Source organism: Puntigrus tetrazona, chromosome 24 (assembly GCF_018831695.1).
Source record: "Puntigrus tetrazona isolate hp1 chromosome 24, ASM1883169v1, whole genome shotgun sequence".
Lineage (NCBI taxonomy): Eukaryota > Metazoa > Chordata > Actinopteri > Cypriniformes > Cyprinidae > Puntigrus > Puntigrus tetrazona.
In genome coordinates, this window is record NC_056722.1 from 13,383,228 (window position 1) to 13,402,876 (window position 19,649).

The 19,649-nt window shown below is 36.7% G+C and overlaps 1 protein-coding gene across 1 annotated transcript in view; it reads left to right on the forward strand.

Moving 5' to 3' along the window:
* Positions 1-5,335: 5,335 nt before the first annotated feature.
* sema5a (sema domain, seven thrombospondin repeats (type 1 and type 1-like), transmembrane domain (TM) and short cytoplasmic domain, (semaphorin) 5A) overlaps positions 5,336-19,649 on the forward strand; it is a 117,416-nt gene continuing 103,102 nt past the window's right edge. The window contains 1 exon segment of the mRNA XM_043226895.1: positions 5,336-5,803. The gene's annotated coding sequence lies outside the window, so the exon portion shown is untranslated.

The window sequence follows — 19,649 nt, forward strand, 5'->3', positions numbered from 1 at the left end:
GATTTGAAGCCCAACTTAATTGCACCATTTCGATTAGCGAACACCGCGACAGCACGATCAAACACAGTGTAATGATAATAATGAATGTGCTGCTTTAGGAAGGAGTCACTGGGGGCATCTGGAAATAAGTTCTCTGGTAAGTTAAATAACAAATCTTCAAGCCATTTTTACCATTTATCATAAATTCTAACAAGAAGCTAGATGCTATAAATGTGGTCTTTTGTATTAATTAAATAAGTGTAAAAAGGTCATATAGCTCTTTCCGTGGTACAATGTTTGTTTCTTTTTCTAAAACAGATGAGAATTTGTGGAAAACTTTTGTTACTTTATTTTACACTTTTATGTTTTGTTTGTTTTTACAAATACTGTTCAACTCTGTTATAAAATTTATTGTGACCAACCATTATTCATACCACTTTATCTACGTCATGTATCTTCTGTATGAAACAAATGTATATCATCATTATTTATAATGTAAGTTTATTAGTAACTACAAAATTACATTTTGTCCTCAAAAGTGTCTACTCATTGCCTATTTATTTTTTGGTTCAAATAAACTGCATGTAAGTTTTTTTTTCCTAACTTTGAATTTTAAGTTTTAAAATAATTCTTATTGTACACTGACTTCTAGTAAGGCAAATTGCTTTTGTTTCTTTATGTGCTCGTACACAGGTTTTGTGAGCGCCTATGAAATTCCATTAAAAAAGTGGATTGCTTTACGGCAGCAACGTCTTCCGCTATCCACTGTAATTACGACAGTGAGTTACTATCACTTAACTGTAGGGGGCTTCAACGTCCAAAAATACACACAACTACATGCAGTCAGTTTAAATGTGCTCTATTGTAGTGGTTGAACTAGGTATTGCAGTCCAAATTAAAAATATTGGTGAGGGTTTTTTGCCAAATTGACAACACCAACAGGAACGAGCGCACGCGTTACACAAACACAAATTCATTGTCTGCTGGTTTATTTGGCTACTTTTCAGTGCACAACATTAAATACGCCATGTAACACGTTAAGACTTTGACAGTTAAGTGCAAATTAACAGCTGAGCACATTTCTAAATGTGCAAAAAAAAACATACCAGGCAAACAATAGCAAGATGTAAGCAACACTACAACAAACATGTAGCACGATTAATCGATTTTCTAAACGCAATTACAATTAGAAATACCATAATTATGTCATTGTTTAAAGTGGCAATAAGTCCAGTTATGTTATTCTGGGTGCTTAAGGTATTTTTTTCTACAGGTTATCTTAAGAGGTTCTGCACTGTTTTTGTTTTACTATAACATTAAAATATAATTCATAGGTTTTTTTTTTTTAAAGAATAAACCAATTCAGTGCATAACTGACATTTGAGGCTTAATGCTATAAAAATAGTCATCCTTCAGTGTACATTGTGAAAATAGCAAACAATAATCACATTGCAAAAATGAAAAAAAAAAAAAAAAAAAAATACAGCTTTTTTGAACTTCTAATGCTGAAAATCAACATTCGTTCGTTTAAAGTTTTTCGTTGTTGCTTTTCACATAAAATGTTTATTTTATAGGCTCCTACTTTTTTTGTGGCGAGTTTCATACTGAATATACAAATCTTTCTGTCATTATTTTAAACTGCTTGGCGCACAGTAGGATGACCTGTAATTTTTATAATGGTAAGCTTTAGCCTTTGGTCTATTCGCATTTGAGGTGAAAAGGTTGTGCTGTGGCATTTTAACCTCCACTGAAAGGCCTCAGTGTGTTATAGATGGAAGGGAAGTTCCCTTGAAACATGAGCTCTCCACATCTCCTCTGTCTCCACGCGAGAAAAAAAAGATCATTTGATGAGACTAAACATTCACTTAATATTATATATTAGTTCTATCCCCTGCAGTGTTCCTTTATGGAGCCCATTGAGCATTTGGGCCTCGCGTTGAGCTAAAATAAAGTAATTTAATCACTGTTAATATCCTCGGAAATCCGAGCCTCATGCTTTATTTCCATATGAACTGATTTTTAATACTTGCATAGCCACTTTAAAAGCTCATATTCATTCCGTGCACCTAAATTGGTTTTAAAGCTGAAGGTGAACTCGACTCCGTATCGCTCAGATTGCTAACTTCCCAGTCATACTCTTAAAATAAGAAAATGTTCTAATCCTATCCATCATGTCTGAAACAGGCCGGACAGTGACAAATACAGTCTGAAACTGGCTAAACTAAAAACGGAGGAGTGGAGTGGCATAGATAGCGAGAGGAAAAAGAGAGAAACGGTACGTTTCGTTACATCTCTTCATCCATTTTTATTCTCCGAGCATCACTCCACGAAACTCACTCCAGAAAGGAACTTCCTTCTTCATACAGGGGTCAATAGTTCCCATACAGCCAGCTTGCTTCCAGCCTGCCGAGCCAGAGAAAAGCCGGGGAAATCACCTGACCGAGGGACTATTTACTACGCCCCAGCGAGCTGCGCATAGGTACGAAGAGGTGAATGATGTCTGATGGACTTAGTTGGGCAGCTTGACATCCTCCTTCATGGTACCCTGAGTGGCCCCAGGGACCCCTGTCAGTTATGATGGAATCACTGCTGAGGTAGTTGTTTAGCTCCATGCTTCTCTTTTGTTTTAATGCTCCCAGTGGGGACCAAACTTGGCAAACGGTTGTTTGGTGATAGATGGAGGTTGTGTAGCACAAGGCTGTTGAGACATGGTCCTGTTGCAGAAGTGGTGACCGGTTTGGGCAATGAGGCTTTTTGCTGCGTGTCCAGACGGATGCAGCGCAACGCGTGATTTCTTAATGAGGGTGTAATAAAGCAAAAATGACCGCAGAACGTTTTACAAGAAAATACTACTTGTATGCTTGCAAATTTTGCATTTAGTTCAGTGTGCTGGTTATGAAAGCTTGCATCTATCATAGAATTAAAAACATTTAAAATGGTAAAGTAATTTGTACAAATTATGTACAAATTGCTGTAAGATCGGGCTGGCTCTTTTTCTCACCGTTTTGAGTTTAACAGATCTCACAAAAGATTCTGTCTCAAATTTATGACTATTATTTGTTTTTTTTTTATATGTCTGAATTATAGGATGAACCGTTGCAATTACCTTTGTCTCCGAATTGCGAGGGAATGCCAGGATTGCAGGGAAATTGAGTTTATAACCATTGTATATAAGTCCAAAATTGTGAGAGAAAAAAGTTGCAATGACCTTTTATTTTCTCAGAATTAAAAAAAAGCCCGAATGGCAAAAAGAAAGGTCATCATAACTCGCAATTGCAAGAAAAATGTCTGAATCGTGAAAAAAGGTGTAATTATATTTTTTTTTCCACTCTAAATTCTAGAAAAAAGAATTGCAAGACGTAAACTTGTGTAATCAGAAAAGTCAGAGCTACAGTATAAACTTTTTTTTTTTATTCTGTGGCAAAAAACTTTCACATTTGCCATTTCTTTGTGAAATTTGCCAGCAATATGTGAAAATAGTTTCGACACCGTTTTTTTTTTCTGTGTAGTCAATAATCGCTCTGCCCTGCCAAAACATGTTCAAAAACCTACATAAGAACCAGGTGAAGGGGTCTTAACTTTAGCAGACGGTTGCCTGGCAACTTACTCATTACACTGTCTTCAAAGCTTTCATCAGTAGTCTGGAATTATGTATTGTTAAACACAGTTGTCAAGCGATACAGGATGCTCTTTGATTTGTGAGTCCTCAGAAGCCTCTATATCCTTTTTATGAACGTAATAATAGCGGATCCTCTCGCTTGCCTTCGGGCTGGCAAATATTTGATTGCTTTTTGGCAATGTTTTCTGGCTAATGAACACAGCAAATAAGATTGTCGCGGGATTAAAGTTTTAGTCTACATTTAAACTTGATAACGACTTTAATCTCCTTGTGTTCCAAGAACACTGTGCATTATCCAAATGTAAATGTTTTATTGCCACTCATTTTGAACTTCTCCGTGGTGTTTGAGTTGAGTCACAGACACAATATGTCAAATCGTGGAATTTAATAGTCCGCTTTCATGTAGGCAATGCATATAATATTGGACCAGCCGTGCGTTCTCCCCCTTTGCCTGGCTGCATAGCAACTCTCTATTACAAGTAGGGCATTATATCCAAGTCATTATACTTTCTGATGCTGAAAAGCAGGCTTCCTCCCAAAGCAGTAGCAAGTACAATTAAATCCTTTACTCCGTATAGCTGTAAATATCTAGATTTCCTTTTTCGCTGTGTTCATTGGAATATTTAAATACGGTGTATTAATATAACATGCATTGTAGATTATACTGCCAGTGTGAAATGATGCATTCAGAGTTTTAAAATAAAGATCTAATTTGTATTCCTTTGCACTAATGCAAGACTCTTCCATTCAAAATATTGCATTTTTTTACATATATAATGTGAGCTGTTCACAAGGACGATGTTTGAGAACAAAGTTTTATTATTCTGGGATATTCATTATTATTTTATGATATAAGTTAATAAATATTCTGTTATAATTCTATTAAAATAGGAAAGTCCACAACAATTCTAAAGATAAAAACACAGTAACCTTATTGGCAGTTTGCGATTATGATAAATATAATATTATAAATCTGTTCGGGTGGATGCAAGTTTAGGCTATGCCTAAAGATATTGTTATCTTTATAGAACGGATGATATTACTACAATTATTTAATAACTCAGTGGAATAATGTCGCTATTTTTTTGTTGAATTTTAAAGAGTGTTATGAACCAAACAACTGAGGTAGACATTGACTACTAGTATAAAATATTATTATTATTATTATTATTATTATTATTAATAATAATAATAATAATAATAATAATAATAATAATAAATAATAATAATGTAAGTCAATGCCTACCATCAACTGTGTCATTATCAGCAACATTCTACAATTATCATCTTCTGTGTTCAGCAGACGAAAGAATCTCGTACAGGTTTGCAACAGCTTGAAAGTAAATCATTTTATATGTACTGTCCCTTTAATTTTGAATGGCAAATTGTCAATTTAATTGTCTTAATAATTCTTCTTCATTATTAGTAGTCTGTTATTTCATTATCGACACGAGTCTCATTATTTATTTATTTAATGAGTAGCTTAAAAGCAGCAAGCTTAATACAGTACAGTCAAACACTCATAAAATAAATAAATTAATAGATACAAAAAAAAAAATAAAAATCGGTGATTACGCTAGAAGCGCTAATGTAAATTGTGACCTCTGGCGGTGTCTCACGCTACTGTAATAAGAACCAATCCAAAAACAGTCCAACGCGTTTGCTAAACTTTTCAGGGCGATAATAAAATAACAAACACAAGTAGTCAAGCGCTCCCACTTCACGCGCTTTAAATTCTAATGATGTTCTAGACTCAAACTGGAGCGCCCCTATCATGATCAATGAAGCTGTCCACGCGCGCAGTGCAGACAGGCTCGTTGGCTCAATGGGACGCTCCGGTCTTGTTGCGTCGCGTCGCTCGCTGTAGACACGGGGGCGCTCGCCGGCAGCGCGTCTCATTCTGTCGCTCTCTGACCGGAGCGCTTCGCGCAAACTGCCCAGTGAGTTGGACTCCGCGGCACCGCTGCACGTCTCCGGCCGCTGCGCCCTCACCGTCGCCTGGGAAAGTAGTGGAAGTCGTTGGGTTTTATTTTGGGTACGTTACAGGTTGAGTTCACACAGAAAGCTGCGCTCTTGCGGACTATTCCCCCGTTGAGGACTGGAGAGATACTGGGATTACTACACGTCATATATTTCACAGAACTCACCGACTCTTCGCTTCTTCTCACCTACATGACCGAGAGGAATATTGTGGCACTTTATTTGGTAAGCGAGTCGTTATGCTTTTTGTTTGTTTTGCCTTTTACGGGACTGACGCAAATAGCCGACGGTTTCTGTGCTTCTCTCGGACAAACGCGTTAAGAACAAGTGTACGTTTCATAAGAATTATGTCTGCTCAACACCTAATATTTCGCGTGCGGTTTACTGAAACTGTTCAACACACCGACTCGGTGATTTAGTTGACCTGCTTGTTATTTCTCCCTCGTTTGACTTTTCTCTCTTTTAATGAGGAAAAACATTGTGGAAATCATTTTTTACCACAACGCGTTGTGCTTTCATGTCTGTTTTGTGGAACTTTTGCTGATGGAATCATATTTACCGCGTGGTGGTGCTGCCTCAGAGTAATTTACAGTCTGGAGCAGATGCAGCTTTTGACAGCAATAAAACAGTTTCACGTCTTAATTCAGTACGTGTACGCTTTGATTGTTAGCAAAAGCTATAAGTGGACTACATCGCTTAGTCTTTGCCATTGGTGGATTTATCAGTCAAATTCTATTGCCTATTTTCTTTAATTAGATGCAAAACAGCCATTCTAGTTTTAATTCTTTTTTTTTTATTATTATTGTGTCTTGATTACTTATTTCTAATTTGTAAATTACTTAATCATTAAATCATTTTATTTGGGCCTATGCAATTTATCATCCCCGACCGACCGGAACTAACTTTTTTTTATTGACTATCAAAGAAATATTCTTATTTTCACTTATTATTAAAATATGACCAGCATGGTAGAACTCATCTAAAACGAGCTGTCATGGGTAACTCTTTATTTGCTCTCATGCATCTGTATGAACAAAGGTGTTGCAATTTTGCATCATGCATCTTTATTTGTAATTCAATATGCTTTAACACCCTTATATATATTTTTTACTTTCTTTATAGCTTAATCTACTGCTGGGTTTTCTGTTGTCGTTTGGATCGATTGCATGTTTAAGCTTCATCGCTGTGATGATGTGAGACAAATGAAGACATTTTCAGAGTGGCAAAGACTCTTGCGGGTTTTTATTAATGACCGGCAATTATTAATGACTGCTACGTTTGATTGTCTCCTGTTATTTAAAGGACAATCAATCATGAAATGTATTTTGTTCCACTTTACCTGATGCCCCACTCTGTTAATAGCCACTTTCAACCATGACTGATCAAGATCATTAGTTCAGTGGTCACCATATAAACCTTTCCGTATTAGATTTTAATGCATTGCGACCTTTAGCAGTGTGTCCAAACTGCGTCATCACACTTGCTGTTACGATCAAACATATTTAGTTTAATCTAATAGAGAACGTGTCAGGTCATTAGGCATAATAGCATCAACTTTGAACATTCAAACTTGGACACTCGACCGTGCAGCAGTTGTCAAATCGATCTTTTTTGAATCCCTCACTGTAGAAAATTGATCTAGAAATAGATATGATCACTTTAAGCAATTTGGAAAGAAATTGCATTTGCTTAACGATTCCGAACAAGTTCAGCGTTCCTGAAATCGGCGCTTCATGTAGCTTTCCTGCTCCATTGAACTCTCCAGACTGGACCCTTTACGTATTTCACCCGCGCTGAATACGCGACGATATCCAAGACCCTGGAAGATGTCCAAATTCTCTTCAGCGTTTCTTTACTTGCTTAAAGGTAGATGCACTTCAACATAGGATACTTTTTTTTAAGCTTAAGCTCCATATAGTGAGTGTGTATAGTGTATCACCACCAGCAGGCTTCTGGAAAAAAAAAAAAAAAAAACGTGACCCTGGTCCAGATGGTTAAATTACTTTTAGATCATAGCAGTCCTTTGAGTTCATTCGCCTGCAAAGGCACGGTCGTTAAGGTCCCATAGGACAAAGCGGCTCGGGAATGTAAAGCAAAAAAAGTGCTGAATTCTGAGAGTATGATGAGATACCTTTGGGCAATGAGAGCGGTTCGAATTACAGTGCAGATTCAACATTGAATCTCAGTTGAATGTGTGAAAACAGTCCTAGACTAAAAGAAAAAAAAAACCTCTGGGTAATTGATTTAATCTAAGCTCTGTAATGCTGTTATTGTCCTAAAGCGATGATTTTAGTCAACATGAGATCATTCAATTTATAGCTATCGTCTGTATGTCAGCCATTGTGTCATATGCTTCTACGCTGAAAGTGCTTTTATTTTAGAACCCCCCGTGGATGCGTTAGTAATATGAAGACTGGCTTTTTTTCTTACTTGTAACCCAAGTTATTAATCTGCCACTGGCCTACATGTGTTACGAAGCCGTCACCAGCTATTGTAAAGTTGTTAGTATGCTGTAACCAGCACCTGCACAGCTTGACAACCCAGAGAGCCTGTTGTTCCACTTCCCGCTGTTCATTTTACATAATCAGACAAAATACCAAAAGATCTTAAAAGGATAGTTCACCCAAAAAATGACAATTCTGTCGTTAATTATTCTTTAGATGATTAGAAGTTACTTTTGTTTTCTTTGAGCATTAAAATATTTTCGTAGCTTCATAAATTTACTGTTGAACCACTGATGCCACGTGGACTATTTTAATGATGCCCTTACTACCTTTCAGGGCCTTCAACATGTTGTCAGTTGTGTGGCTGTATATGCATGGTCAGAAAGCTCCCAAATCTTTAGCTAAAAATATCGTAATGTGCGTTTTTAAAGACGAACGGAGGTCTAATGGGGTTTAGAATGACATGAGGGTGAGTAACTTATGACAGAAGTTTTATTTTGAGCTGAAATATCCCTTTAAAAGCAGTTAATTAAATATTTTGCTATATATGTACTATCAAGGCATTTGCAGTCCAGCATAATGTTTTATTTTTCTGTTTTCTAAACAGGTTTTGCATTTAATTTATCCAAAATACAGTAAGAAAACGGCAATAATGTTAATAACCATTCTAACAGTTCTATTTGAATAGATATTAAAACGTATATAAACGACTTTTTTTTCCCCCGCAGATAAAAAGTATTCATTTCTTCTTCTTTCTTTGTTGTGTGCGTGTGCGCGCTTTCCTTTTAATCATACTTCTCTCAAACTTTTGAAATGCGGTGTATGGAACATTTAGCATTTTGCTGCGAACTACCGTTTTAAATGTGATAATTCCATTCATCGTAGTCTCTCACGTACTTAGCTGCCATGAAGTGAATTGTGTTTTTCCATTGTTTACCAGCGGTTTTGTCCCTCGTCTATATTTAGCTTCAGCTTGCCACATCTCCATTCAGGGGTGGCGCTCCTGTACTGATCGCAGAACAGTCTTGGCAGACTTAAGAGGAGAATGCAACAATGGCTGCCACTTTATTACCCTTGTAGACCAAGTCAGGCTTGAGGAAACAGCTGGTCTGAGGAGCAGACAGGTCAGGGCTAATGATGCGCTAACTTATTCAGTCGGATAGTTGCTGTGGATACGTGTGACACAACCTTGAAGGCAAATCAGACAACAATGGAGGAGCGAGTGTAACATGAGGCATAATTGTCACCCTTGAAAGTTTATTGACGTCGCCATAGCTTCCAAAGAAGATTAGATAACTATGTTGTATGAAAACATGGGCTATTATGTCAGGACAGATCTGATGCGGTCGCAACATTTCGTAATTATCACTGATTGTATTTTGACTGTTCATCATATTCTTGCTCTTGATGTTCGTGATTATTGTAATTGCTGTTTGTTAGTTTCCATAAACATCATTTGCCGACTCGTCTAGGCTGCAGAGAAAATTCATTATTCACAATTATTTTTAATTCTTATTTACAATTGGACAATTAGGATGTGAACAGCATACGCGTAGCACTTAAAATTAGCTGCATTTTGTACTTCACTTCAAAGTTGTTCATGTCTACAAGCCTACAAGTCTGAAATGAGAAATTCGTACTGGATCAAGTTTTTTGTATGTGTACAGTCCACAAAAGAGATTCTTTTATCATGTTGGAATAGTCCGTTCGATCTGCGGCGTTGCCAGATTGGAGCAGGACTAGAGTAATAGGGACTGCTTTGAACTGCCTCTGTTCTGCAGGTCGGAGCCAATGCTTTCAGGGGGATTTTTTTTTTTTTTTGAGTTTTACAAAGAAAGAAAGCAGGTTTGAATGTGTTTCGAGTTAGAGAGGGAGAGCTCTTTAATGCTCTCCACATCAATTGTAACAGATATGTCCACATGTCAGTGCAGATTAGCTCCATCTTTTCACACCGGCTGATATGTTTACTTAGTCCTAAAACCACAAAACCTCATTACCCTTCTTTCGCTGTCATTTTCAACCACAGTCCTTATATTTAGCCCTGACTCACTGATTGTGAAACTTCACGTTGACAAATCCCCTTGGTCTCTGCGTTTCCGCTCGGTGCTCATATGAAAGACTTGTTTCTTTTTTGCACATTTAAATAAGGAGAGCGCTTCAGAGGCACTAATAGAGGTTCGGTTTATAATCCCATCAGACCTCGGTTGTTATTTTTAGGGAAGGCTTGGAGAGCATCCTGTTTATGTTTGAAACACTGGACCTTATGTTCTTTGAGAATAAAGGATGAGACCTAGATCAGGAGTTTTTCAACCAACTGGCCTACTGTAGTTTATTAATGCGATGTCATTCCACCGGCGCTTCTTCTTCGGACTGAATCATGAGTTGTCAGTCTTCTGAAAATGATTTTCCATGCTTTCTAGGCCCAGTTTAACAGACTCGTAATTTTTATGCGGGTGAATGACATTACAGTATGAGTGAAAGGGCCGTTTGAGTGATTCTTGGTATGTTTCTGAGAGAGTTTATGGCCACAGCAAAGATTCCTGAGGACCTTTAATCAAATCCCTGACATGTTACTGAAGATGGTTGACGTTTGTTAAAAAAATGTATGGATTTATTTGTGCAGCCGTTTTATGTGGAGTAGTCGAAGCTGTACGGTCACTGTTAGGACCTTGCTCTTGATGTATGAATTTGTGTATGTGGTCTGCTGAGTTATGGTATAATAAATTTAATGGAGCAGAAATTAATAGCCACTGAACTAGATTGATGATCATATCATGTCCGCCTATTCTAAAAAACACACTAGTCTTTACATTAACTTTTTTAATAGCTAATGGCAACACATATAAAATTAAATGATAGGTGTTAGTAGCTGCAGTTTTAATAATGTTTATAAGAAATAGATGGTTATTAACTGATATCAGACAGGATTTAATCAGCCTATGTCTATTATAAGATATCTGCAATTTGTTTAGTTTAAGTAAAACGAAGCTATTCATAGATTTCCAGTTCATTTGGCATCTGAAGTAAAAATATCATATATAATGTTATGTAATATGTTATATATGAAATAATGCATTTAATTTGTGGAATGATAACATTTTTTAAAAGCTATCTAAGGGTACTTGATACTCACTTGGTCAAAACTATGGGAAAAACAGTAACATTCCAAATTATTTTTTTACAATTAAAAAACTAATATATTTCTCTCTCAAAAAATATGTTTTCCATTCCATTGTGCACTCCAGTTAACCTCATCCAAACTTATTTAGCAAAAGTCTATTTTTCTTTTATGCCATGAATGATTAATACATCATAATAACGTAATAAAAAACATGATTTTTGAAAATAAAAATAAAAACAGAGTTATGTGTTTTTGCAAAAAAACGAATATATTTAAATTTGACCACAACAATGGCATAACGTGACATAATGGAAAACTTTCCCTCTACTCCAATCATCCACGTTCAAATTTTTTCTCTGAGTCCTCCATATAGTCTGGTTTATAGAAAAGCTGCAGCCTCTGTTCTAATGCAGTGCAAGTGTGTCTGATGGATTCTAACAGCATTGTGACCGTGGACTGTGTGGGGAGAGTGATGCAGATAGCGAGAAAGCACTTAATATGTATTTAGGGCTTTTTTCAGATAGAGCTGTAGCCTGCCGCCTCCCCTGCTGCTCTGAAAGCTTGTGTCAGGCTGTGAACAGCATCCATCTCTGTCTGGGGTCCTGAAAATGTGGCATAGCAGATAGAGAGAGTGCAGATTGATTCCTGTAGCCGGGGGTTTGCTTCAGGGTGAAGGAGGTCTGCGTTTAAAAAGAGGCTTTAATGAGTCGTCTTGGAAGGTGGTCTGCGTGGTTCTGCTCCATGGCTTTTGTTTTAACACTACGTGATTCTCTCTCTTGCTGTTTCTGTGGACTGTGGAGTGAGACACAGCGCTTGTGATTTTGTGTCAGTTCTGCTTTCTGCTTACGGCGTAGAGAGTTTGGCAGCGTTGTGTGAAAACTGTTAATGAAAGCTTTTGCATACGTGCCCACACTTGCATGTGTGATATCATGTGTGACTCGATTTTGTTAAATGTTTTTTTAATTATATGCTCAAAAACATTAATATGTGCTTAATTACTACAAATAAATGGCTAATATTCCAGTAATATTGATGCTAATAGGCAACTAGTTAATAGACCCTGAAATAAAGTGTTACCGAATACTACTATTTATTTACCAATTTGAAAAATAGGGCGAAAAAAACAAAAACAAAACAGCAAATAGTTGTAGCTCACCTAAGTATTTAACAAACCATACATCTGTGGAAAGCTTTAAGATTATGTAGAAATCTCAGTTGCACAAAAACTTTCACTTATGACCATTTTTTGTGATCCAGGGATACATATAATAGAAAAAAACTACTTGGCTATTGTACAATCCACAAAAAAAGATTTTTGAATTATGAATGTAACAATATTTCAAAACACTTTTATACCTTTTTTTATTATTATTTTAGTATTATTCCTATATCATTTATTAAGGTTGCCATACACTGTAAATATGGCATACAATTTATGGTGAAAAACTGGCAGCTTTTTAACTTAAAATTACAATTAAATACCGTAATTTCATAAACTGATATAATGTTATAATACTAATCTATTAAAGTAATGAAATCTGTTTTGTACTTTTGAAATACACTGATAACCACCAAGAGCAAGTTACAATGAACCATCACAAGCAGCTTTTAAATAGTAACATATATAGAAAGTGCATGCTGTCATTCACATGAACACTAAACACCATCACGGTGAGACTCATTAAACTGAAACATGCAATAAACATTAGATGTACATTAGATACATACAACCGTAATAAACAACTTCAAACTAAATTTGAAATGCAGCGCAGGGGGAATTCTGGGAACGTCAAATTACGTTTATTTCTATGTAAATTTCACAGGAATTTAACATTAACCATTTAACAGGTTTTTACTGTAGTATTTTCAAGTTTTTTTTTTTTTGGGGTTAAAATCAAGGTTGTTTTTTACAGTGTAATATTAATGTTAATTTTTTTAATTATTGTTTTGTATTTTAGTTTTGTGTGCTTTTGTAATTTTTATTAGATTTTTTTCATGTTTCCTTATTTTTACTTACTTTTTTGTATTTTATTACTCTTCAGTTAAACAATATAATATTTTAATATACCATAAAATAAATATTGTTATCAAAAGCAGTACTGTTTTAGAGCTTGACTCTGACGCCATGACTAATAGATGGATACCCGATCTGTTTAAAAAGCTCAGTTTCTCTGCCAGTACCGATCCAGGTATCAGATAGGTGCAGCTTTTTATTGATGTGCACAGAATTGATAGGACAAGAAATGACAGAAAGACGGATGGGTGGGGTCAGCAGAGGACATAAGCTGGACGTATACGTCCTCACGGCTCAACACGTCAGAATATGTGGCCTAACCTTTAAGCCGCGGACGCCGTCAATGCGCTTTTCAAGCATGAGGATGACTCAAACTCTGCATTTAGCTTTTTTGACATCTGATATTTGTGATGTGTCTGCGCTGTGCATCTGCGCTATCCAAATCTGAAGAAGCGTCAGGGGACTTGACATCATTCCTGACAGGTGAGGCATCCGCAGGCTCAGGAGATGCAGTGAAGTCAGACGGGATGTGACAGAAGTGAGGGAAAAAACATAACTGCTTTCCTTGACTTTATATAAAACATCCAACAGACAGAATTCGACACCTATTGAGGAATCATTTGCTGTTTAAATATGTGTCTTAAGGCCAAACGTCTGTTGTAAATCCCCTGTTTAGGCCATTGAATCTTTTTCTCTTCAATGAAAGGATTCCGATGCACTGTAAATATGTGCAGATATTAACAAACAAAGCCACAAGGTCACGGTAGATTCGTGGGCATGCAGAAAATCCCTGCTGTATCAACGAACAGCTTGATTTTATGGAAACAGAGCTCTTGCTAATCAATACAAAACCTCCTAAGTCCTGCTTAAAGCATCGAGCGGCTCCCTGAGAAGACGTAGCGCACGGCTCTCCGGCGACTGATGCGGCAGCGACGCAGTTTAAACGTGACGGCTGGCTCCTCTCAGATGAATGCTTGTTCCTGCAGACTGTACGAAGGGATCAATAGGAGATTTGCTGTTACTAGAGACCAGCGTTATTTATATTTAAAATCTTAAAATTGTGATCAAGTGATCTTTTTCTAGACATATGTCTCAGTCAGGGGCCCCAGAATGAGTTAAGAAGGGGATTGGGAGACAGTCAAACAGTTCACAGCGTGAAGCGGGTGGGTGTGAAACCCCCTCTAGCAGACAATGACAACTTCCTGCCTGCTGAGACGAGCCTAGTGAAATCACAAAAAAACAGACAACGACAATACTGTTTGCAAATCACTGAAAAATTTTAGTAAACATATTTATTTGCTATCTGTCTGTCTGTCTGTCTGTCTCTTCCATCCTTACGTCTATCTATCTATCTATCTATCTATCTATCTATCTATCTATCTATCTATCTATCTATCTATCTATCTATCTATCTATCTATCTATCTATCTATCTATCATGTTCAAGGTGAAGAAAGATGTAAACATTTTGACCAGTGTGGCTCACATGATGACAAAAGCACTTCTTGTTTTTATGGGACTGGCCAGTTTGCTGACACAACATCTAGGAAAGTAACTCCATTTTGCAGACATGCAGTAGAGTTCTCATGTTCCAGCGAACAGTTGTGACAATTGCACTTACAGTTTAGAGAACACTAAGCCTGATTCAAAAAATGTGCTAAAGCCAATGAGAAAAACTGTAAAATAGTCTTCGTAAGTGATGATGCGTCAGGATCAGGATGCATTATCTGATCACCAGCCAGGAATTTGTCATTTTAGGAAACAAATTGGTTTCAAATCATTTGTAAAGGAACGGAAAGCTCTGTTCCATCCAACATCTACTCACTTATGTGTAGAGGATTTCATCTTCCACTCCTTTATTATGACAGGTTTATGTACAGTATGACTCTGTCATAGAGTATCCATTAATATTTTAGCTACATTTGAGAGTTTTTCTCCATCTACGTTGTTCCACCATTTTTCTCTACACCTGTTGCTTTTACCACAATCAGGCTTAATGATGCACTAAAGTGATACTAAAAGCTAATTGGTTTGAAAGGTTACTCTGATAATGATGGGTATTTATGCAGAAGGAGACACATTTGATCTCTTCTCTCTTTCGACTTTTTTCTGACCCGTTTGTGCTGGAAACAAATGATGTTACTCCATTTTCACGTCCAGAATGATTGGTCAATTTAAGCATCAGAAGAGTGTTTAGGCTGTCAGCCTCTCTGACGTTCATGAAGTGATTTCACTCACTCATAGAAAGATTCAAATACCAAAACGCTTACAACGCAGTTTACTAAATAATATAGTAAAAAATCTGTTGTTTTATTACAGGAGGCCACACCAGCCTTCTCTAATGGTACCCAATCCCAACAGTTCATGCATCTACCCACCCATTTGTCCATCCATCCATCTGTCCATCATCTATCTGTTTGTCTGTCCATCCATCCGTCCATTCATCCATCTGTCTATCCATCCATCCATCTGTCCATCATCTATCTGTTTGTCTGTCCATCCATCCGTCCATTCATCCATCTGTCTATCCATCCATCCATCTGTCCATCTATCCCTCTGTTTTTCCATTCATCCATCTGTCCATTCATCCATCTGTCTATCCATCCATCCATCTGTCCATCTATCCCTCTGTTTTTCCATTCATCCGTCTGTCCATTCATCCATCTGTCTATCCATCCATCCATCTGTCCATCTATCCCTCTGTTTTTCCATTCATCCGTCCATCCATCCTTCCATCCATCTGTCCATCAATCATCCATCCATCCGTTCGTCTGTCCATCCATTTATCCATCTGTTCGTTCATCTATCCATCCATCATTCATTCATGCATCCATCCATCCTTTTTTGTATTTGATTTCCTTCCTTCAAAAATCTTTTTCTTTCTTTCTTTCTTTCTTTCTTTTATCCCTCCTTCCTTCCATCATCCACCCTGCTTTCCTTTCTTCTGTCCTCCTTTTTAAACACTTTTTTCTTTAATCAACCTTTCTTTCAATCTTTTTCTTTCATCACACATCCTTTATTCCTCACTTCTTTCTGTCCTTCTTTACTTCTTATGTCTCTCCTTTCTTCCATTATTCATCCTGCTTTCCTTCCTTCTATTCTTCTTTTTATACATAAATTAAAGAAAAAAAATATTTCTTGCTTTCTTTCTTCTCCCCTTCTTTTATTCGGTCCATTCTTTTTAGTTCACTTGTTTCTTCCGTTCATCCGTGGCAAGGTTCACTTAGAAATCTTAAATGGAGAAGACCTGATTTTAAAATGTTCATATTTATAGAAACAGCCAAGTATTGCTTGCCAAATGGATGAAAAAGGCTAACAAATAAATTTTTTTGAATTGCGTTAAAGCAACTTGACTCAACTTTTTATGACAACTCACTCTTTTTGTTCAGGTCCACACTAAAACCATAAACGTTGATCTGTTGGACGCCTTACAGTCAAGAGTGGTGACAGTTCAGAGGTGCTCTTTCATTTGTATTCACTTCGGATAAATGTCATCGGAGGAGTGCTAGTTAGCGGGCAAATTAGCCTACCTGCTGACCTAGAGTTCCTGCCGTGAAACAATCAGCATGCTGTTATTTCCTCTATCCTTTTTTCATTTATGTTTTTGTTTCCTATCCACCCTCTACCTCTTTCAAAAGAAACAAAGTGTTTAGAAAGGAATACTGAGTTAGAAAAAAAAAAAAAAATGAAATCACCCGTTGTGCTTAAAACTCCCAATTTTGCCTGGTGGGCTATTAAACCCTCTTGCCTGCGTGAATGTAATATCAACAGGCATCTTTCCTGTGAATACTGTTGAATAAGACTGAATGAATTATGGTGAGCTCTGAACCCTGCAGAGCCGAACACATTTCCCTCCCAGTACAGAACAAACATCTGTTGTGTGATGAATAAAGAAACGTTTTATAAAAGTATATTTCATATATACAGCTTCGCCCCCTTCCTTCCCACGCACACACACACGCACAGACACCACCGCAAATCACGGTTGCTAAATGGTTAGGTGTTAAGCTGACAGAGATGACGTTCCCTTGCACAATTATTCAGAGTTATAAAAAGACACACTTGTTCCTTGACACTCGCTGGTTTCTCATTGACCCCGCTGAGGTCTGCGCTCTCGCACTCCCCCATTTCACCTGCTGACCTTTTGACGGGTTTCGCAGCAGTTTTCATCCATCCGCTCTCTTTTGACAGCGCATAAACCGTGAGCTCAACCCTGACATCTCTGAAAGCTGCCCTTCAAACAGCATGGTCCGGGCTGAAGTAATAGTCACAAATAAGCTCTGCCTTGCTTACCACTTATATAATACGTACTGGTAATAATTGTAACTGTTTCCTGAGCATTAAATCAGCATACCAGAATGATTTCTGAAGGATCATGTGACACTGTGAGTAGTGATGCTGAAATTTTAAAATGTGTATATATATATATATATATATATATATATATATATATATATATATATATATATATATATTACAGTATTTTACTGAGCAATTTCTGTTATTATTTTCAGCATTGAATAAGTTTTGAGAATATTTTTGAAGTTGCTCCTGCCTCATTCATGTTGGCCTTATTTACTTTTGAGTTCTGGGAATTCTCCTTTAAGCAAAGAATATGGAGGCAGATTAAATTAAGTCAAAACAGGCAGGAAAACGCTGCCTCTGTAGGCAGATCAATAGGTTTTGGATCAGAGCAATAAATTTACCTGAGCCATTATTTGTTGTTGTTGTGAATTTACACTTTATAATTATTGTAGGAACAATAATTATAGATTATAATTAGCATGTTTGGCATTGTGTTTTTTTAAGAGTGTGACGTTTTGCTCTGTTCTGTGTTGTTTGGTAATTATATGAATGGAAAAAGCTGTTGTTAGATGGAGTCAGGATTATAAAATGATTTGAAAACATTTGTGTAATTTAAAAAAAAAATCATTAAGTACTTTAAATAGAAATGGAAAAATAAAATAAAATGAGACTACATGAAGGATATCACTGGCAAAATGCATCAAGATGCCATAAAATGTATTTATTACTAAAACTGGATATAATAAAATATAAACTACTGTTCAAACAAAAAATACTTTTGTTCAGCAGGAATGCATAAAAATCCCCCCAGAAATATTAAGCAACTGTTTCAACAGAGATAATAGTGAAAAATGTTTCTTAAACAGCAAATCAACACAATAGAATGATTTTTTTGGAGGATCATATGACACTGAAGACTGGAGTAATGATGCTGAAAAAATAGCTTTGGGTAGCAATAATAGATAATAGAATAGGTAACAATTGTTAACTATTAACTACAATTTTTCCCTCAGTAAATTCTTAATTTTCTGCTTTTTAATAGTTAGTAAGGTTGTTAAGTTTAGAAATTGGATAGGATTAGGAATGTAGAATAATATGTGCTTAATTTTTTACTAATAAATGGATAATATTCTAGTAATATGAATGCTAATAATGAACTAATAGGTGTAACCATAAAATAGTGTTACCCAGCTAGAATAGAAGTTATTTTAGAATAGAATAGAGACGTTATTTTAAATTGTACGAATAATTGCTGGGGGTTTTTTTGCTGTATTTTACAATAAAATAAGTATAGTTTTTGATAAGTGTGAAAGAGAGAAAATACTGAAATGTAAAAAAGAAATCTTACTCACTCCAAACTTTGAAATACTTGTCTCTAAAAATTAAATGTGTACATAAATTAAAAACTAACATCAAAACCATTGCAGTATCTAACAAAAAGTATTCTGAAATGCTAAAGAAATGTACAATTTCTCGCAGTCACCACGGAACAATTATTTTCTTCTATTTTTAAACATCAGACACTTGTTAGCAGTGCCACCTAACCTGGTCCATATGGACCTTTCGGCATTGCTAAATTTCATGTTAATTAGAATCGGAGAGGGTAATGAGGATTACGCCTGCTAGGATTTCACTCTCATGCTTATAAGGGATCAATGTTCTTTGAAAACAATTAGAGGAACATATCCTGTTATTCCTGCCCTCAGAATTAGGTTCAGTTCACCATGACTGCTTACAATGAACAATGGATAACAGAGGTGAGAGAAAAGACTAGAAGGCATGTTCAACGGTAGTCCTGAATGATTTAGGAATCGGAGGTGTTGGTAGACCCCGTCTGACTGGCCCACCTGGAGGCCACATGTGGAGGCCCTAGAGAGCGGCAGACTGGAAAAGCTACAGTCATCATTAAAGTGAAGGGTGAGGGGGCTCATTAAAACATTATTTATGTGAGCTGTGATATTTTATCACCACCATACCATTTCATAGTCGCTCTGTAAGGGCATGTTCAGCGGAGAGAAGAATAACTTATTGTTAGGCTTCCTGAGACGCCCGTCGTTAAAAAGGGAAGTCGGGGTGCGAGGCCGTTTTGTTCCCAATGCACACGAGAGTGCAAAATTCTCCATCTTGTTAACACCTGTTTCTGTTGCTGTTTGTTTATGAACTGTTCGGGGAATGAACTCACTTAAAT